Source organism: Chenopodium album, chromosome 7 (genome assembly GCF_948465745.1).
Source record: "Chenopodium album chromosome 7, dcCheAlbu1.1, whole genome shotgun sequence".
NCBI lineage: Eukaryota > Viridiplantae > Streptophyta > Magnoliopsida > Caryophyllales > Amaranthaceae > Chenopodium > Chenopodium album.
In genome coordinates, this window is record NC_137840.1 from 62,765,584 (window position 1) to 62,784,412 (window position 18,829).

The following is an 18,829-nucleotide window of genomic DNA, read 5'->3' on the forward strand; positions in this document are numbered from 1 at the left end:
AAAATTTGCAGGAAATTCATTAATGAAAAGGGGCGGGGACAGAGCACGCGCGGAGGGTGGGGGGGGGGGGGGGTTGCAGGTAGTGTTCCCTGCCGTGGGGTGTAGATAAAAATTTGTACTCATTATTCATCGGAATAGGGCTTATAATATATCGCTGGAAAGTTCTTTTCGAGCCCATTCAAACTACACCATTATTGGACCCATATCATGGACCAAACTAAACTGAACAGGACATTTTCATAAATAGAGTACGAAAAGGAATATTTTCGAAAATAGAAAGAAGTATTTTTATTAAAACAAATGCATCATGAGATTCTTCACATCTTCGCTTTGTTTGATAATCAATGACGTGAAAAATATTCATCACTGGATTTGGTTTTTGGAGAGACATAATTAGGTGTCTACAGTAGCAGACCCTTTTAAGAATAGTTACAATTACTTCGGTTCATTTTATTTGGCCTAGTAATTTAATTCACAAGTTGATAATAAAAGTACTAATTTAAAATTAATTGTTATTAAGAGCACATATATCTAAGCCTAGAGGCTGAGGGACCTTCCACCGGGGCCATTCGGGCCTAGCCCTTGATAAATTATTGTATTGATTAGTTAATAAAGTTAAACCTTTTTACTTATAGATTATTAGGACATAGTGATTAGTTTTGAGCGAGAGGTAAAAGATTTAAATCCTGACCTCTCTAATACATATTTTCGGCCAAGGTTCGTCACTAGCTGCAAACACCGTATTATTTGCAACTGAAATTATTTTAGTTGGTTGTAATTAGTGCTTTAGTAATTATCTAGCGTACGTAACAATGTTTACTAATAGGGTTGTTAATAATCTTTTGGAAAATTGGCTTAAAATAATATCAACTATCAACGATGTATGCAAAATAATATGAACTCAACTATTTGCTATTACCGGTACCACCTTCTATACTATATATATGTGCAAAATAGTACGCAAGTGACCAAAAAACGTATTTTGAGTAATATTTCGTCTATATTTATTATTATTATTTTATTATTTTTTTTTTCAAAATACATATTGTATTAATAATTTCCTTTACAATCAAATAAATTTAATAATGCATGCCCCACCCCTTTGTTACTTTTTTTTTTTTTTTATTTTTAAAAAAAATTGTTAATATGTATTTAAATAATTTATTTCAAAATACATGTAGTGATTATTTCTACTATCAGTCTACCATAGAATAGTAAATAGGGTACTTTTTATTTAATTAGTTTCAAATATTGTTTTAAAAATCCAAAATATTCCCTACATTATTTTGGTTGGTGAATGTGGAAAAATTTCGGATATTTTGAAACTAATTTTATCAACATAATAATAAGGCATTAAAATACCCTATTTACTATTGTATGATGTAGAAATTACTATATGTATTATGAAAAAAAATTTAATTACATTTTGATTTTTTAAAAAAAATAAAAATCCTAACAAAAGGGTGGGGCTTATTAATTTGGATGGTAAAGAAAATTGTTAACATAATACTATGTATGTATTTTGAAAAGAAAACAGAAAATTAATATAAAATATAATAATTAATAACAAAGATAGACAGAATATTCATTGAAATACATTTTCGGAGATTGGCGTACTATTTTGCACATATAGGGCCTATTCACTTCAGCTTAATTTTAGTTCAGTTGAGTTCAGCTCTAATCAGTTCAGCTCCAATCAGTTCAGCTCCAATCAGTTCAGTTAAGTTCAACTCCTAATTTCCTTCTCTCATAAAATATTCATTTCAGCTCTATTAAGTTCAATTAAGCTCCAATTAGTTCAGTTCAGTTCCTTTCAGCTCCAATCAGTTCAGTTTTGCTCAGTTCAATAAATGTGAACAGACCATAGTATAAAAGGTGGTACCACTAATAGCAAATAGTTGAGTTTGTATTATATTGCGCACATAGTTGATAGTTGGTATTATTTTAAGCCAATTTTTCTAATTTTTTCCTCTACTAGTGAATTGTGTTTACTGGATTTGACACCTGTATTATATGAACATGGCCTAACTATTAACTTTCTTTGTATTAAAATAACTAAATAACTAATACAATATGAATGAACTAAGTACTGGGGTAAAGAATGGCCGGTAAAAGATACGTAGTATATTTTTTATGACATATGGCGGATTGATTAGATATTTTTTATGACATATGGCGGATTGATTAGGGGAATAAAGCACAATTATGAAAAATAAAAAATAATAAATAAATAAATCTCTAAAATGAAAGTTGAAAGATTAATTTTTTAAAAACTTTTGTGTACACTCTTTACATTAACACAAAAGTTTTAAAAAAGTGGGTTTACAATAATTTAATGAATGGCGGCGTGGAGTATGCACAAGTTTTACGCAGTACTACAGTTTCTATTTTTCTCTCTTCTCATGTATTTCTATTTGATATTTTTTTTATGCTCTTCTTCTCTCTCCTCTGCACTTCTTCTCTCTTTCTCTCTCCTTTGTTATTCAATTTCCTTCTTTTTTCCTATTTATCTTGATTTTGTAACATAATTTTCCTGTTTTGATCAATGATTCATCTTTCTACAACCAATTTTGAGGTATGTATGTTCATCTAATTTTTCACCCACTACGGAAGCCACCGCCGCCGCCACCATTGTCGCGAGTTTGAGCCTCGTTAACAGGAAAATTGAATAGAAATTGATAGTTCATCTTTCACAACAGATCAAGTAACAATAGTAGCAATAATAATTAATAACACATCAAAGTAGTAGAAATTTCGAATCAAAGTAACAAAATATGGGTTACTTTTGAAAAAAACAAAAAAACTAGTGAGATTTTGATACTCTGTTTTGCAACTTGCATATGTAACTTAATAACTTTTGTGATAAAAAGGGTCACTATTGTGGAAAAAAAGGTCACTTTTGTGAAAAAAAAAAGAGTCACTTTAAAGGTCAATTTTGTGAAAAAAGGGTCACTTTTATGAAAAAAGGGTCACTATTGTAAATAAAATGGTCACTTTTGTAAGAAAAAAGGTCACTTTTCGCAAAAGGTTCGATGTACAATAAAATTATTGTAAATCGGGGGCATGCAAAGGGTCCTTAATCAATAATCAATCAATAACTATATACTAAAAGACACACCAACAATGACACGTATCAAATTCTGGTGTGTCTATAGGAGGTTTATTTTATTTTATTTATTTATTTATTTTTATTTTTTTTTGTGAATTAAAAACTCCTTTTATAAAACTTTTATTTTAGGAAATAATTACTTAATAATAATTGTCTTAATTAACCATATAAAATAAGTAATGATCTTTTACATTCTATAGATGGATATGCATGTAAGAATTTTTTAAAGGATTGAATATTGACATACTTGAGAAGAATCATGCACAAAAAATCTTATAGTATATGTATCTTCTTCTACTATATATATATATATATATCCACTATATATATTTACTATACAACAAAAGAAGGAAAATTTTGCATAAAAAAACAAAAGATGGAAATTTTAATCGCAAAGATTAAAGATATCCAATCTTAATATGACTACCCTACTACTCTTCTTACACAAAATGTTGTCCAACAATCCAATGACATTATTCAAGTAAGAGAAAAAAAAATCCAAAACAATAATTTATAAAACAAAATTGTATAATATTTAAAGAAAAATTAGAAAATGTTTCAAAAAAAAAAAAAAAAAAAAAAAAAAAAAAAAAAAAAGAAAGATAATAATTAACTATAAATATTGAAAATTTTCAAGGAAAAATCAGAGACATAAACTAATGATTAACATATGAATTGTTGTAGTGAAAAAGTATTTAGCCCATAAGAGGTATATATTACACTTGGTTGTGATCTGATTAGATACATGGTTAGAGAGTAAATATATAACCTTAAACAATCCCTAGAAAATAGGGTAATTTATTAATATTATAAATCTATTAAATTCCTACTCATACGATTATATAATTAATTTTAAGATACTCCTTTAATTTAAGTAAGAAATGAAAAATAATATAATACACCATTAATTTGTCTAATTGTCTTTTAAATTTTATAATTACCCATGTGATCAACGACATATATATTATTTTAAATTTTATAAATACCCATATGAAATACTCATTTGTTTCGTTTGACCAAACAACTCTTTCACATGATATTCTATGTTTAAATTTGTAAAGACATGAAACAAGAAGAAAATGAGGTCAAAATTTGTTCACAATAGGTTTAGATAATTTTTACTTTTTTTAAATAAACATAATGCTAAATTTACGATGAATATTAAAATATATAGTGTATGACATGGGACCTAATCTTAGCTTGTATTAATATACTTCGAACATTTTTAGGTTAATTTTTAGAGAATTTGGGGTGACTTTGAACTTTTTTTTAGGGTAATTTTGAAACTGATATGATTTTTATTATAATTAGGCAACGAGATAAGTTTTATAAGGGTAATATATTTACTTTCACTCTTTAACATTTGATTTTTACTCATTTATAAAGAGTAGTTTAATTTTTTATTTTTTTTTAAATAAAGCGTAGATAACGTTAGTTTATATACTACCTCGTTCAATGTTATGTGCAACTTTGGGGCATTATTTGTGAGATATAAAATATTTCAAAGTTGCACAAAATATTTACGTTGGTAGTATATTAATATTGACATATTGTGATAACTTTTATTTATAGTGAGGTAATTTTTATATATTTTGGAATAACTTATCATTTTAAGGTAATTTTACAATGGATGTACAACATTTATGGTACACCCAATTTATTTAAAAAGTATATATAGTAGCAGAACTAGCACATTTGGGAGAAAAAAAGAATAAAGAATAAAGTATCTAACCCGGCCTACATCCGTACAAGGAGTAAAGGAAATGAACTATTCGACTACACCAAACACAACCATTTATCAACCTTGTCAACGCATAATTTAAATCATCATTATCTCTAATTTAAAAATAAGTAAAAATTATAAAAAAAGTTAGATATTGTTATAGTATTTATTTATTGAGATGATCCAAGCAATATCTCACACAAACTATATCTATACTTGCATATAAATCACAAAAGTATAAAATAGATATTAAATTTTAGGGGCGGAGTGGATGCATGCAACTGTGTACACATCTGACATAAATAGAAAGGTAAATATATGCTTATATCATTTGATTAAAATTTCTCTCAACTACATATAATAAATCTCACGGTTATACTTAGACAAAGACAACACAATATAAACATGTAACACTCTAGTTATATACTACAAATCTTTTTTCTTGTGGTTTACAAGGTCATACTTAACCATTATTTACCTCTAAAAATATTTTAAATCATAAACCAAATGACCCAATCAACTTGGTTAATCCAAAGGTAATAGCCATAGCAAGCCAACCACCCAACAAAACCCTTATAGAAGCCCTTACAAGGGGTGCTCTTCCTAGAAACGCCCCTAACCACCCAAACATTGCCAAAGCCGCGGTCACGGCCACAACCACCACCACAAGCCTCACCTTATAATTCTTAATAAACGATGCTGCCAATAGTGGTACCAAGGCCCCTAAAGAGAAGGCTAGGGCAGAGCAAATGCCGCTTGTAACGGGTTTGGCAATCGCTCTTCCTCCTCTTCCTCTTCCTTTTCTCCTTCCTTAACTTTCTCTCTTTTCATCTGAGCAACCTCAATATCAAGTTGGGAGTACACGGACACGAACTCTCCAATAGCCATGCTACATGCCCCGGCTACTAGGCCAGCAAAGCCGGTTAGGATCATTGCCTTGACATCTTGCTTCACCGCACCAACTCCAAGCATGAGTGATGCTGTTGAAACAAGCCCGTCGTTGGCTCCTAAGACCGCGGCTCTAAGCCATTGAGACCGTTTCGAGTAGTCCATATCGGTGTTTTTATTATCATCACCTTGCTTTTGGCTCTCTTCATCAATGGTTGGTCTTATTATTTCCAACTTGGTTGGAGGGAAAGGTATTTGTTTAGTTGCCATTATTATGAAATACAAAAAAAAGAAAAGAAAGAGAATAGTTTATGAAGTGCATGTAAAGGTATGTTGCAAGAGAAGGGTGCATGGGAGGGGTTTATAAGGAGGGTGGTAGGGGAAATTTTATAGTGGGATTTTCCACCAAGAAAAACCACTTATTAATGGAAAGTAAAAGATTTATGTGTGAGATTGTACACATACATGAAAAACAAAATAGTTGCTTTATATCTGGTCAAAATCATCATTCATCAGTGAAATTTACTTTAGAAAAGTGAAATTCATATTGCTTTGGCTTTTCATCGACATTACTCTCTCTGTCTCATTTTAGTTTGTCTATTATTTTTTTATTTGTATTGTCTTAATTTACTTTGCCTCTTTCTATTTTTGGTTAATACTACGCTCTTCACTACTAAAATTTAGTGCCCCAAGCTCTCTCATTTAATTAAAAGAAAAATTATTGTCACATGCATCTCTCCACACATCTACTTTATGTAAAAATATAATCACAATTCAAAATTCAATCCAAAACTACATCTAGTTTTGCCAAAGAGAGTACAATTCTATTTTGATTTAGGTGCACCAAAGGTTAATTTTGCAAACTTTAAGATGAGCATAATTAATCAAATGAACCAAAAAATAAAAATAAAAATGAAAAATAAATAAATAAATAAATTTGAGGTGCTCATTGAACATTAATGAAGCCAATTTTCTTTCAATAATAAGCTTTATTTTTTCTTTCCTCAATTATTTGTTAATATCTTTATACTTTGAGTCTACAGTCTAGACCATCACTGTTATAAAATAAAGCATAGTAATGAAACATACTAATCATAGTAATGAACAATCGATATTCACGACAATTAGTAAAGCATGCAAAAGGGTGGTAGCTTAAAGGCTTATTTTCTTTGAAACTATATCTTTCCTAATGTAACTATGTACAGGACTATTTATTAGCTCACTCATGTTAGAAGATATTTTATTACTTTTTTCTTGAAATAATGTTCATCATACGATCGGTGTATTATCGATTGAGCTAGATGTTGTGGATAACACTAGTGTACCATCACCTAACTATAGTCTAGGAAAGCACGTAAACTTTTAGTACTTAAGGATACCTTGTTACCAAAGTCTCATGGTTAACATGCTAATGAAGCTTAGAAATGGTTGGAACTTGAGGCTTTGATGCGGTTCCAAGGCATCAATATTGTTATTATAATTTTTTTTATTGTTATTTTTAGTTTATTATTAGATGACCGAATTTATTAGGATATTTTTGTTAGTTTAATTCGGTTAGTATAAGATAAGCTTAACTTTAAAGATCATATTTGCAAAATATTATCTTTACAAGTTAGAATTAGTTTCCTAGTTAGATTAGAATTTGTTTTACCGATTTTTAGGCTAATTATTTAGCTTATAAATATGTGATGGTGTTTAACGAAAAGTATGATTGATTGATTTGAAATTTATAAAGTTTTACGTAAGCTTGTGCTTGTGTATTCTTGGCCTAGTTTAGGTTTTAAGCTCGTGTTGCTTAGCGTTTCTTGACCGAGACTCAAGATTCCAAACCTTTCAACTGCGATTGAAGGTTATATCCATCAAAATTCATATCAGGCTTCCTTATTTTTGAAAATTAATCTTCTTCTAGTGTTTGTAAACTTTTGTGGACTCGTACGTAACTGAAATTCGTTTATTATGTGATGATTTAAAGTTGGTTTATATGAGTATTCTCCAATCTCTTGTTGTGACTTGAGCCATGTTATAGTCACCTTTTTTTTGGTGATGAATTGAATATTTCACTTAAAAGTGGAGGGTGGATAAGTTTCGAACCCATGACCTTTGTGTCACGTTAACTCCAATACCATGTTAGACTGTTAGTGGACGAACTCAACAAAGAGCTCTAATGATTGAGACTCATAAATATGTTTTATACTCTATCAGAACTGAAATTATATTTACTGACTATCTATTATGTTTCTTCTTAAAAGAAACTGATTTTACTGCTTGAAATTATTTTTACCAAACTGAAAATTATGTACTGAACTGAAATTATTTTTACTTAATATTTTTTACACAAGTGAAATTAATAGACCCTTGATTATATAGCTATTGTAGATTAAAAAGAACTCATCCTTAAATGTTGTTTTTTCTTCTTTTCATCAACAAAACCATGCTTTTCAAATTTTCTTTGTGTCTCTAGCAAAGTTTTTTTCTTTGCTGCTTACGAATGATTTGTCAAACTTTTGTAACTTTATTTACTAATTTAAATATGTACGTTAATCCTAAATGTGTATTGAAATTATTTTTATTATATATTAATTTTCTAAGGTGAGGAGAACAATGCCTAATAGGTAGCGAATGAGTCTTTCTGTATACTCCGTATCATCTATACTATATATTAAAAAGCGTTTCTTAAGAAGTTTAGGTACCACGTGGTATGTTTTTACAAGATTTGAACCCACAATCTCAAGTGTAATTAAAATTCCAACGTGTTAACCACTAAGCTATTAACATATTTCATGTCATTCAACAAAAAATAAATATTAATAAAGATTTATATGATGGAAATAATGCGAAAACCTGAGACATCACATGTGCCTAAAACTAGTTATCTACTAAAATTTGCCACTTAAGAAATAATTTGATATTTTTTTTGTAGAACTATATAATACTTGTACATGATTTAATAGTTTATTAGCTTTAAAATAACCTTTAGTAATAATATCATAATATGCAATATTACCTTTATTTCATAATGATTTTATTTTTTAATATATATATATATATATACCATCATACCCTCTTACCCCACAATTTCTCACCTTATCTATAACTTTTAAAAAAAAATAAATGAAATTACGCCATTCACTTTTTTTTATACCTTCTATTAACTTTTACATATTGTACGTATTCTATCTTTTTTTTTATTAACTTTTACAGTATTTTATCTTCTTTCTACTTACAAACACTGATTGATCACCATATAAATGCTATGAAGTATCTTTCTACTATTTGTGTGTAATTTAAATTTGTTTGCAATTGGTAAGGTCTTTATAAAACATAGTTATAATTCAAAGTTGGAACCTAGCTCTAGTTGATGAGCAACATCTAACTTCTTTCTTACAAAATATAATTGACCCATATGATATAAACCGTTATCATTTAGTTTTGATACATATTTAGATAAAATCTTGTTATAAGTTAGTTGGGACACCAAATATTAGCACTACTCGGAGAAATAAAATGAGACAAAATGGATTGTTGAGTGGAAAAGCACTAGTGAATATTAAATAATAGAGTGTGCTCTTCGCAAGAAAACCACCACTTGAAGTTGTATTATATTTGCATAGACGCAAGCAACACACGAGACGACATTTGCAAATCAAGTGATGGATACTATTACGTGCACTCAATTACGACTTAAGAAGTTAGGAGTATATCATGCACTATGTTTTCTTTCATCCAATAATTGATTTATGAGAATTCAATAGCCCTAATGTATGATATGAGATTTAATCTAATGTTTTTTTGGCAAAATCTTAAGTGCTAGACATGTATATAAAGAGGCATAACAGAAAGTTTTGTAGGGAAAAAAAAAAAAAGCTCCTATTTTTTTTTTTTTTTAATAAATAATATATATTGTACTAGAACTGCACTTGTTTTACTACTATATACTTCGTATTTGATAAGGGTCCTATTGGGCCGGACCAAAACCTCTCACCTATCAACTTGACCCGACTTAGTAGACTAGTCCCTTTGGGAGGGTGTGAAAGGGTACTCCCATCCCTAAAGTATCTCTAATGAGATTTGATCTCATGACATAAACTTTTCCACTACACCAAGCTTTACATGGTGTTTTACTACTATACAAGCATGTAATATCATGTGTTAGATTTAAAGTATATATTATACATTGTATTTTATAGTTATTGTTTCATTCAAAAATGTTTTACTTACGATGCAACTTTTGGCATAATAGATTGAGCTATAAATTTAAAATTGTAAAATTTAACAATCTTTTCTTATTTGTGCGTGGTAAAATTATTTCAATTAGCTTTTATGTTTACTTTTGCTATTAAGCCTATTATCTTCCTTAATATGCTTGTCAAAGTGTGGTGTTCAAGTAGATCGATAAAAAGGAGGGAATTATTAAATTATATGTATTTTCAATCAATCATTCACTATATTTTAAAATGTGTAAATTTTGTACCAACTTATTAATTTGATAATTTCTTATAAGCTTTTATTCTTGTTTGTCTAATACACAAAAGCTTACGATTAACTTTTAAGTACATCGCATGTACACACTAAATTAACTATCACATAATGAAGATTGAATTTTAGATATAGAGAATTAAATTAAAAAGATTCTCCTTACAATTATACCTCGAATGACAGGGTATTCTAGTAACCATAAATCTTTTAATGAAAATTAGAATGGCTAAATTTGGAAAAGAAATTAGAATCTTACTTTATATTATTAGCATCATCGAATGAATATCAACGATTCAATATTTTACTCTAAAAAGTACTTTAGTTGACAAAAGCTAAACTGTGACATCGATTTATCACGAGATTGTGCTCTTATCTCTCATACCACTTGATAGCAAGTAAAAATTGAACTTTCACTTGATTTGGTTCAATTCTAAGGCGACTTTTAATTTTATGACAAACTTTTAAATAAAACGAATGTTCAGTAAATTACTGAACATCCGTTATAAAGTGACAATAAAATGTGCAAAAGTTACACTAAAACGCACAAAAGTTACCGTGACATATATAAAAGTTATTTATGCTTTATTGATAAATTTGACAAAAGTGACACCAAATTTGACAAAAGTGACACTAAATCTGACAAAAGTGTACCCGATGTTTAGTAAATTACTGAAAATCGGGTGTATACAAAAATTTTCCTAATTTTATATATCACCCAAGAAACTAAAATAAAATGCATTGAAAATAGTGCTAAAAAGCAGAAAATTACAAGCCATGTACTCCCTTCACATTTTTTTTAACACGCTTTACACTATTCACCTAATCTAATTTGACTAATGTTAGTGATTTATATTTAAGAAAAAATAAAGGAAAAATGGAATCTAAAAATCCAACCTTTGCGAGGTCTGACAAAAAAAATCCAACCTTTAATTAATCTCACAAAATTCCAATCTTTGCACCCCACCTTCTTCCACAGATCCATTACCTGTGGATGACCGATTTTTGTAAGTTGTGTGCTACATGTCAGTCATTAATTGGTCAATTATTTTTTTAATTATTAAAAAAAAAATTTAAGAAAAAAAAAACAGAAAAAAAAAAACCCAACACCAGCCACCCACCCACCTCCCTCACCCCACCGAAACTTCCCCCCAACCAACACCAGCCACCTCCCCCATCCCTCGCACCACCCCAGCCACCTCCCCCACTCCCCGGAAACTTCCCCCCACCCCCAACCAGCCCCACCATTGGGGTCGTCGGATTCCGATGATCTGCCCCCCACCCCCACCCCTTGCCGCAACCTCCCAACCACCAAAACCCCGTACGATCTAAACCCTAACCACCACACCAAACACCCTATTCGACCCCCCCTAACCAGCCCAACCCCTCCCCGAACCTCCCCACCGCCGCCCTGACCCTCCCCGACCCATTCCACCCCTCCCCACCCTAAACCCGACCCAAATTAGCCCCCTTCCACCCAAATCCAACAACCCCCGGTTTTGTGGGTCGAGTTTCGTGGGTGGCTGGGGTTCTGGGGTGGTCGGGGTTTAGCCGTTTAGGGTGGTTGGTGTTAGGGTTGCGTTCTGGGGTGTTCGACCGTTTAGGGTGGTTGGTGTTAGGGTGGCGAATTGGTGGTGGTGTCTTGGTGGGTTGTTGGAGAGAGGAGAGAGAAAGAGGAGTGAGAAGGGAAATTAAAGAGAATTAAAAAAAAAAAAACTTTTTTACCTGTTTAATAGGTTAAAGGTCAAATGGATCTGTAGGAGAAGGTGGGGTGCAAAGGTTGGATTTTTGTGAGATTAATTAAAGGTTGAATTTTTTTTGTCAGACCTCGAAAAGGTTGGATTTTTAGATTCCATTTTTCCAAAAATAAAACGTTGTGATTATTTGTTGAAATTGTCTCAATTATTAATTAATATTAAATTGTAATGTATAAATTTTTGCATATTGATAATTTAAAATATTATTGATTAAATTGTATTTACATATATGTATAATAAACACGAAGAGAGTACATATATGATAGGTTTGGCAAAGTCCCATGATTTCAAAGAGGGCTTATCGATTTTGAGCAGTAATTTACATAGAAAAAATGGGGAATAACAGTCTTACTTTTGAGCAATAATTTACAAAGAAAAAATGGAGAAAAAATAGAGAATAACAGGCTTACCTACACAAAAATGATAGATAAAAATAACCCTAAATTCCAGCATCAATATAACCCCCAAAAAATTAAAAATGAAAAATAATCTTAAGTTTAGTGGATAATGTTATTGGACCACTCAACCAAAAGGTTAAGCTGATGGTTGAGGCCTAAAAATAAGTTTTATACTCTATCACGCTCCCTCACACGAGAGCCCTTTTGGGCTAGAATTGTGGAAGCAGCATGAGCCCTCCTCATACCCAGCGCCCGCTTAATATTGCACTTGAAAGTGGGGGATGGATGAGATTCGAACTCGTGACCATTATGTCACGCTAGCTCTGATACCATGTTAGAGGAGCAACTCAACCAAAAACTTAAGTTGATGGTTCAGCCCCAATAATAAGTTTTATACTCTATTAGATAACATAAAGACGGTCCAATTAAATCGCAACAAAGGTTTATGTTTTAATTAATTTTTCATGGCCCCATCAATTAAAGAAGACCTCCTTATTATGCAATGTAGATAAAGGAGAAAAGGACAACTAACGTAGTGTTGAATTATTTTAACAAAGGAGTGTGCTCTTCACACGAATACCACCAGTCCGATTATATATTATTGGAAGATTGAAACATACATCCATGATTCCATGATCCAATTAAGACTTTAATAACTGTTTTCAACCGTGTCTTTTGCCACCAAAACAAGATGACTTCTTTTTTCTTTTTAATCACCAATTAATACTCTTTTTAATGACCAATTAAAAGTAATGTTAGCATGAAGATGTGTAAGTTGTACAAGAAGAGATTCCAATCTTTTTCCAAACATTGATTTGCCAATTGCCACTATTTTAGCATTTTTGACCATCTATCACTAAAACTACGTACGTACCACTACTGTTTTATGTCCATAAAGAAAGAAAATTCTTGCAAGGTTAAATGGCTAATGTATTAGAATGAACATTTTATTAAAAACAAGAGCTTCTATTATTGAAGTTTTAACAATTTGCTCCCTCTTTATGAAACTAATTAAACTTAATTAAAGACGCAATTTAATAAATTGCTATAAAAAGATTAATTCTAAGCAATAATAGGCGTCTAACTACAAGCATTCATTGATACACTAATTTAGTAATTATGGCCCTCTTCCATTGCTTCCTTTAATTACCTCATTCTATTAATTTGAGATCATACCCGTACTTCCCTTCATTCTCTCCCCCCCCAAAAAAAAAAAAAAAAAAATAGTATTTGTTGAGCCCTTGAACAAACTCACATGTGATCAGTGGAAGTGTTGTCTCATATTAAGTATAAAAAGTATGGGTCCGTTCTCTTCAACTTATTTTTAGTTCAGTTCACTTCAATTCTTATCTTAATTTTCCTCTCTCATAAAACATTCAGTTCAGCTCCAATAAGTTTAGTTCAGCTCCAATAAGTTCAGTTCAGTTCAATTTAACTCACTTCAGTCAATCAAAACAGACCCTAAGAGTGGGTATTGAGATATGTATCTCACAATGAAGAAAAGAAAAAATCATGTCCACTTTATAAAGGCTAACAGGTTACTACCCTCATTGTCCTATGGTTTTGAGGTGGAAACTACTTGGACTTATAAAGTTGACACCCGTAAAGGGGTGTGACCCAGACCCATTTATTAGTATCTCCCGTCATATCTAGACTATCTAACACTACTCATTCTCAAAGTAGACCTAAAAATTTGAACTTTGATAAGGATACCAACTATATTAACACGGAAGTGTACGCACTCCCTTGAATTCTTTCCAACGTAATTAAGGATTTTAGTTCTTTAACTAGTTTAGTTCCCGTGCGATGCACGATTTTAAACAAACTTATTATGACATTTGTTTATATATGGGGAGAAAGAAAGTTTCCTACTTCGTTAATTTTTTGTGTACACTATAGCATATTATTTATAAAATAAAAAAATCACAATGAACACTTTTGAACATTAAAATATTAACATACTTATATAAAAAAAAAAAAAAAGAGTCGATGAGGACAAAGGATAAAACATATGAAAGGTAAACTACATTAGATAAAAAAAAAAAAAAAAAAAAAAAAAAAAGTAAAAAAATATAAAAAAAAAAAAAAAAAAAAAAAAAAAGTGGCATGTGTACAATTTGGGAAAGACATGATGTAGCAAAGTTTTATTTTAGTATTAGTTAATAGATTAGATAAATTTATGAATGCATTTACGCAGTTTGAAGACTCGTTGAAGATAGTAAAGCTCTTTTGAGTTGCTTAGTGATCAACTTAATTCGCTGCTTGTAATAATTAAGGTCATGTAAAAAAAAAAAAAAAAAAAAAAAATCTTATGATTGTTCCTAATATTTACTGGACGACACTTGGCATTATGTGTTTGTTAAGGAACACATTGATGACAACCGTACGTCCACTTAATTAGCTGTATATGGCCGCGTATAGTCATGTGCGTGGTAGTTTATACATAAAAAATTTAGTCACGTAGAATCTTATAAAATCCGTCTAAAGTTGAAATGATGGAAAACTGGACATGCGTTACGGCCAAAATGCTAATGCATTTTTACAAGGCTGTTCATAGTAAATGGCATAAGTGTCTCTCTCTCTTTTTCTTTTCATTTTACTATTTGTTTACACATTTTAGTGTTGAGCTAAGTAAAACTTACTTACTCTTGGAGTCTTGGTTTCAACTTCAGCTAAAATCTTATATATAGATATTTAATTTCATTACACATATAATAATGAAATAGCTCATGTTACCAATTTCTGTTTATCAATAATCCAAAGGTGACAACCATACCCACCCAACCCCATAACAAAACCCTCAAAGCGGCTCTAAACCCCGGAGCACCATCCAAAAACGCTCCTATCCACCCGAACACCGCCAACACAACACTTATCGGTCCCTCTACCACCCCTAGGGTGACATTATAACCTTCCAAAAGCAATGCAACCATCAAAGGAACTAGGGCACCAACCGCGAAAGCAAAAGCTGCCGCGATAGCTGCCCTTGTGGGATCCTTTCTAGGCTCATCATCATCCCTTTGACTAGACTCGTTATCTAGAGTTGAGTCAATAGAGATGAATTCGGCTATAGCCGTGCTACAAGCCCCCGCTATTAGGCCTAGGAACCCGGTGACGATCATAGCATTGACGTCTTGGCTAACCGCACCCATACCTAACATGAGGGATGCGGTTGACACTAACCCATCGTTGGCGGCAAAGACAGCGGGTGCTAGCCATTGAGCCGGTTTTGAGTGGTCCAAGTTATCTTCTTGATCTGTGTCATGTTCGATTTTACCTTCAATGTCGATGAAGATGGTAGGAGGAAGTTGTTTTTGCTCGGCCATTTGGTTAGAATAATTAAGTTTGTGTGTTTGATTAGGGTTTATGAGAGAATTGAATGATTAGTAAGACAAAGAAGTGTGATGAGCTGAGTAAAGTTCTCTGAATTGGGTTGAGCTATATATAGATATAGGGTGTTCCACGTTAGTAAATTGGGGCTCGATCTCTAATTAATTATTAGTCACATATATGTACTAGTCTATATATAATATTTTAGATATAATGTAACTTTAATTCTATGAAAAAAGGTCTTGTAAAAAAGATGAAGAAAATGCATGAAGCATGCAAGAAGAGAATACAAAACAAAAACAGAAAGGGTTGAAAAAGCTATCCCACCATTCATGAAATATACATTTATTTAAGACCACTCCTTTAACAACAAAGTCTCTATGCTTACCTTGGATGGTACAGTGTTACATGTTTTTTATTTATTTTTTCCTTTTTTGTAATTTTTTTTTTAAGTTTTTGGCAAAAAGAGAGTTACCAAGGTATTGTTATATTGACTTTAATTTCACTTATTTTGTATTATCTTGTATGAAGTTATTATTGCTATATTATTATCATATTCAAATTATCAACCCTTATATTATACTTCATATTATCTAATCTAAACTTAACAGACCTTATTTATTTGATTGATTACTATATTAAATTAAGGGTCATGATGTACAATGGAACGTCAGCTGATACATGTAGATTTCAGGATTACAACAATATTATACGAAGTAGTAAATTAAGCCCACAAACGTTTTAATAGAGTATAGAGGTCAACAAAATTAGGGTCACTACTCATTATATTCAACATAATGTCGAATAACTAGTGTGGATCTTTGGTCCGCCATAATATTATAGTAAACTAGGTCACCCACAAGCTTTTTTTAAGAAAAAAAAAATAATATTAATATGTTATATTTTGTAAGATTAACTTACAAAAAAAAAATGTCATATTTTTGTAAGATTAACTATAATCCAATCTTAGTTTTTGCAATAAAAAAAAAACTTACAATAAAAAAATTATGTTATACCGAGTATTTTGTAAGATTAACTATAATCCGATCTTAGTTTTTGCAATCACGTACAATATTATTACGCCTTGCATGACGAATATTGCGCAACTTGACGTTCAAATGAATTATATTAACCTTTTATTATAAAGTGATTGTCAAGGCATATTTGAAGTGGATTACGGAATGCTGAGCAAGAAAAGCACGTAAATTAGGTTAATAACGCTAAAATATGCAAATAAAAAATTAAGGAGTGTGCCATACACACGAAGGTCGCAAGCACCCACTCTATAGTATTCATGCACTTGAATTTGCTATCAATTTTCTAATAGCTCCACAAAACTCTACTAGTCCACTAATATTTAGTCTAATATCCATCAATTTATAAATAATTACATGCATAATGTATTATAAGTAACTCATAATAATTGGCCAATATCGATCCAACTGGATGAGCTCAATATCGGTACAAGTTGAGCCTTCATTGCTCAACCTCTACGGCTTACAAAGAAAAGCTTACAAAGAAAAAACATATGTAAATCAAATGTCCATTATGTTGATCGAGTTGTATGATTTAATTTTATTTTTTTCTACGTGTTCTTTATATGTAAATTAAATGTCCATCGTGTTTTTCACTCAGCGATCAATAATCCATTCCTAAAATATGCGTAAAAGTTCCCTAAAATGATAATAACATTCATGTGAATGTCAACCAGTTGGGATACATTTGTCATTCTGGGCGTAATATTAACCATGATATTATTTTAACAGCAAAAATTAAGCTAATGAAATATAGAATATGATGAAAAGAAGTCATTTTTTTATTGATAATACTCTCATTAAACAACCACACAAGCAAGTAATGACAAAAAAAAAAACACACAAACACAAGCAACAGTAATCAAATTACACAAGGGTGCATGCAATACATAATTTACTCATGAAACAAGGGAAATAACTTCACAAGAAGAAAAAATGACTTAGGCATGGCGAGGAGGGCATAGGAAGTCACTAGGGAGCTTGCAATCACAATAGTTGACAAGAGCTGTAAGATCAACGTTTAGGTTGAGGTTAACAAGGCCTAACACATTAGCATGAACCGCGGTGCAAAGGCAGGCAGCGGCATCAAGCTTAATGAGGTTACCTACAAGGCTACAACAAGCTGCCTTCTTAGGAGATCCAACACGAAGATGAACAAGATCAAGCACATCTGCACACACGTTCAACTTAAGGGTATCCGGGGGGCATGACTTAAGAGGACGTGCTACATATGAAGCTAAGGCTAGGTTGAACAAAACAAGGTTCAATGCTAGAAAAAGAGCAATTGAGGCGATGTTTTTGGAGGCCATTTTGAATAACTTGGATAGGTTTCTCTTCTTTGAAGCTTACTCAAAGAGATGAACACAAGAAATGAAGTAAATTGTTTGTGTTGGATGACGAAAACTTGCATGAAAGTAGAGCTATTTATAGAATTTATAGGCCTTAGTAACATGAGGGAATATTTTGAGACATTGAGCTAGATGAATAACTATTATGGAACCATCAAATAATGTTTTAAGATATCACGGGTTATCACATCGCACATGGTTTTATATTGAACGAAATAAGACATATTAATAGACATATTTTTGACATAATTTTAATATGCATGTTGTCATTGAAAATAAGTTTAGGGTACTAAGTAAACAACTAATTAAGCATTGATATAATTGCAATATGTAGTGCTTATGCTGGACGTGGTGTCGTGGTATGCTATTTCATAAAATGCTTAACCCATAGAATCAAATTAAATCTGAAGTACATAATTGTATAATTGGTTTTATTAGGTGGGCTACAACTAGAATTATCGCTATTTACGAAAATAAACAAACTAAAAATCTGTTTCTATTAAATGGGTTAAGTAGATGAGACGAAGCTATCAAAATTAATAATTTAATAACAACAATAACGCAAATAATAACATTACTATGTATAATTTACATTATAAAAAAACGTATAAATATATATAGTATATTTAAATTAACTACTCTATACGTACATAAAAGTCTAGTTGATGATTGCTAGCTAAAGACTAACAGAAATCAAAGAGCAAGAGGATGACAGAAAGAATGAAAATCTAGCTGAGGAAGAAGAGGACTGATATTTTCTCATTAGCT

General features: G+C 31.1%; 3 pseudogenes; all 3 read right to left on the reverse strand.

Annotated features, from left to right (window-relative positions):
- Nucleotides 1-5,131: 5,131 nt before the first annotated feature.
- Nucleotides 5,132-6,077, reverse strand: LOC145638053 (vacuolar iron transporter homolog 2-like; annotated as a pseudogene).
- An 8,849-nt stretch (nt 6,078-14,926) lies between these two features.
- Nucleotides 14,927-16,023, reverse strand: LOC145638054 (vacuolar iron transporter homolog 4 pseudogene; annotated as a pseudogene).
- A 1,630-nt stretch (nt 16,024-17,653) lies between these two features.
- LOC145640438 (putative lipid-binding protein AIR1 pseudogene) lies at nt 17,654-18,022 on the reverse strand (annotated as a pseudogene).
- Between the last annotated feature and the right edge of the window lie 807 nt (nt 18,023-18,829).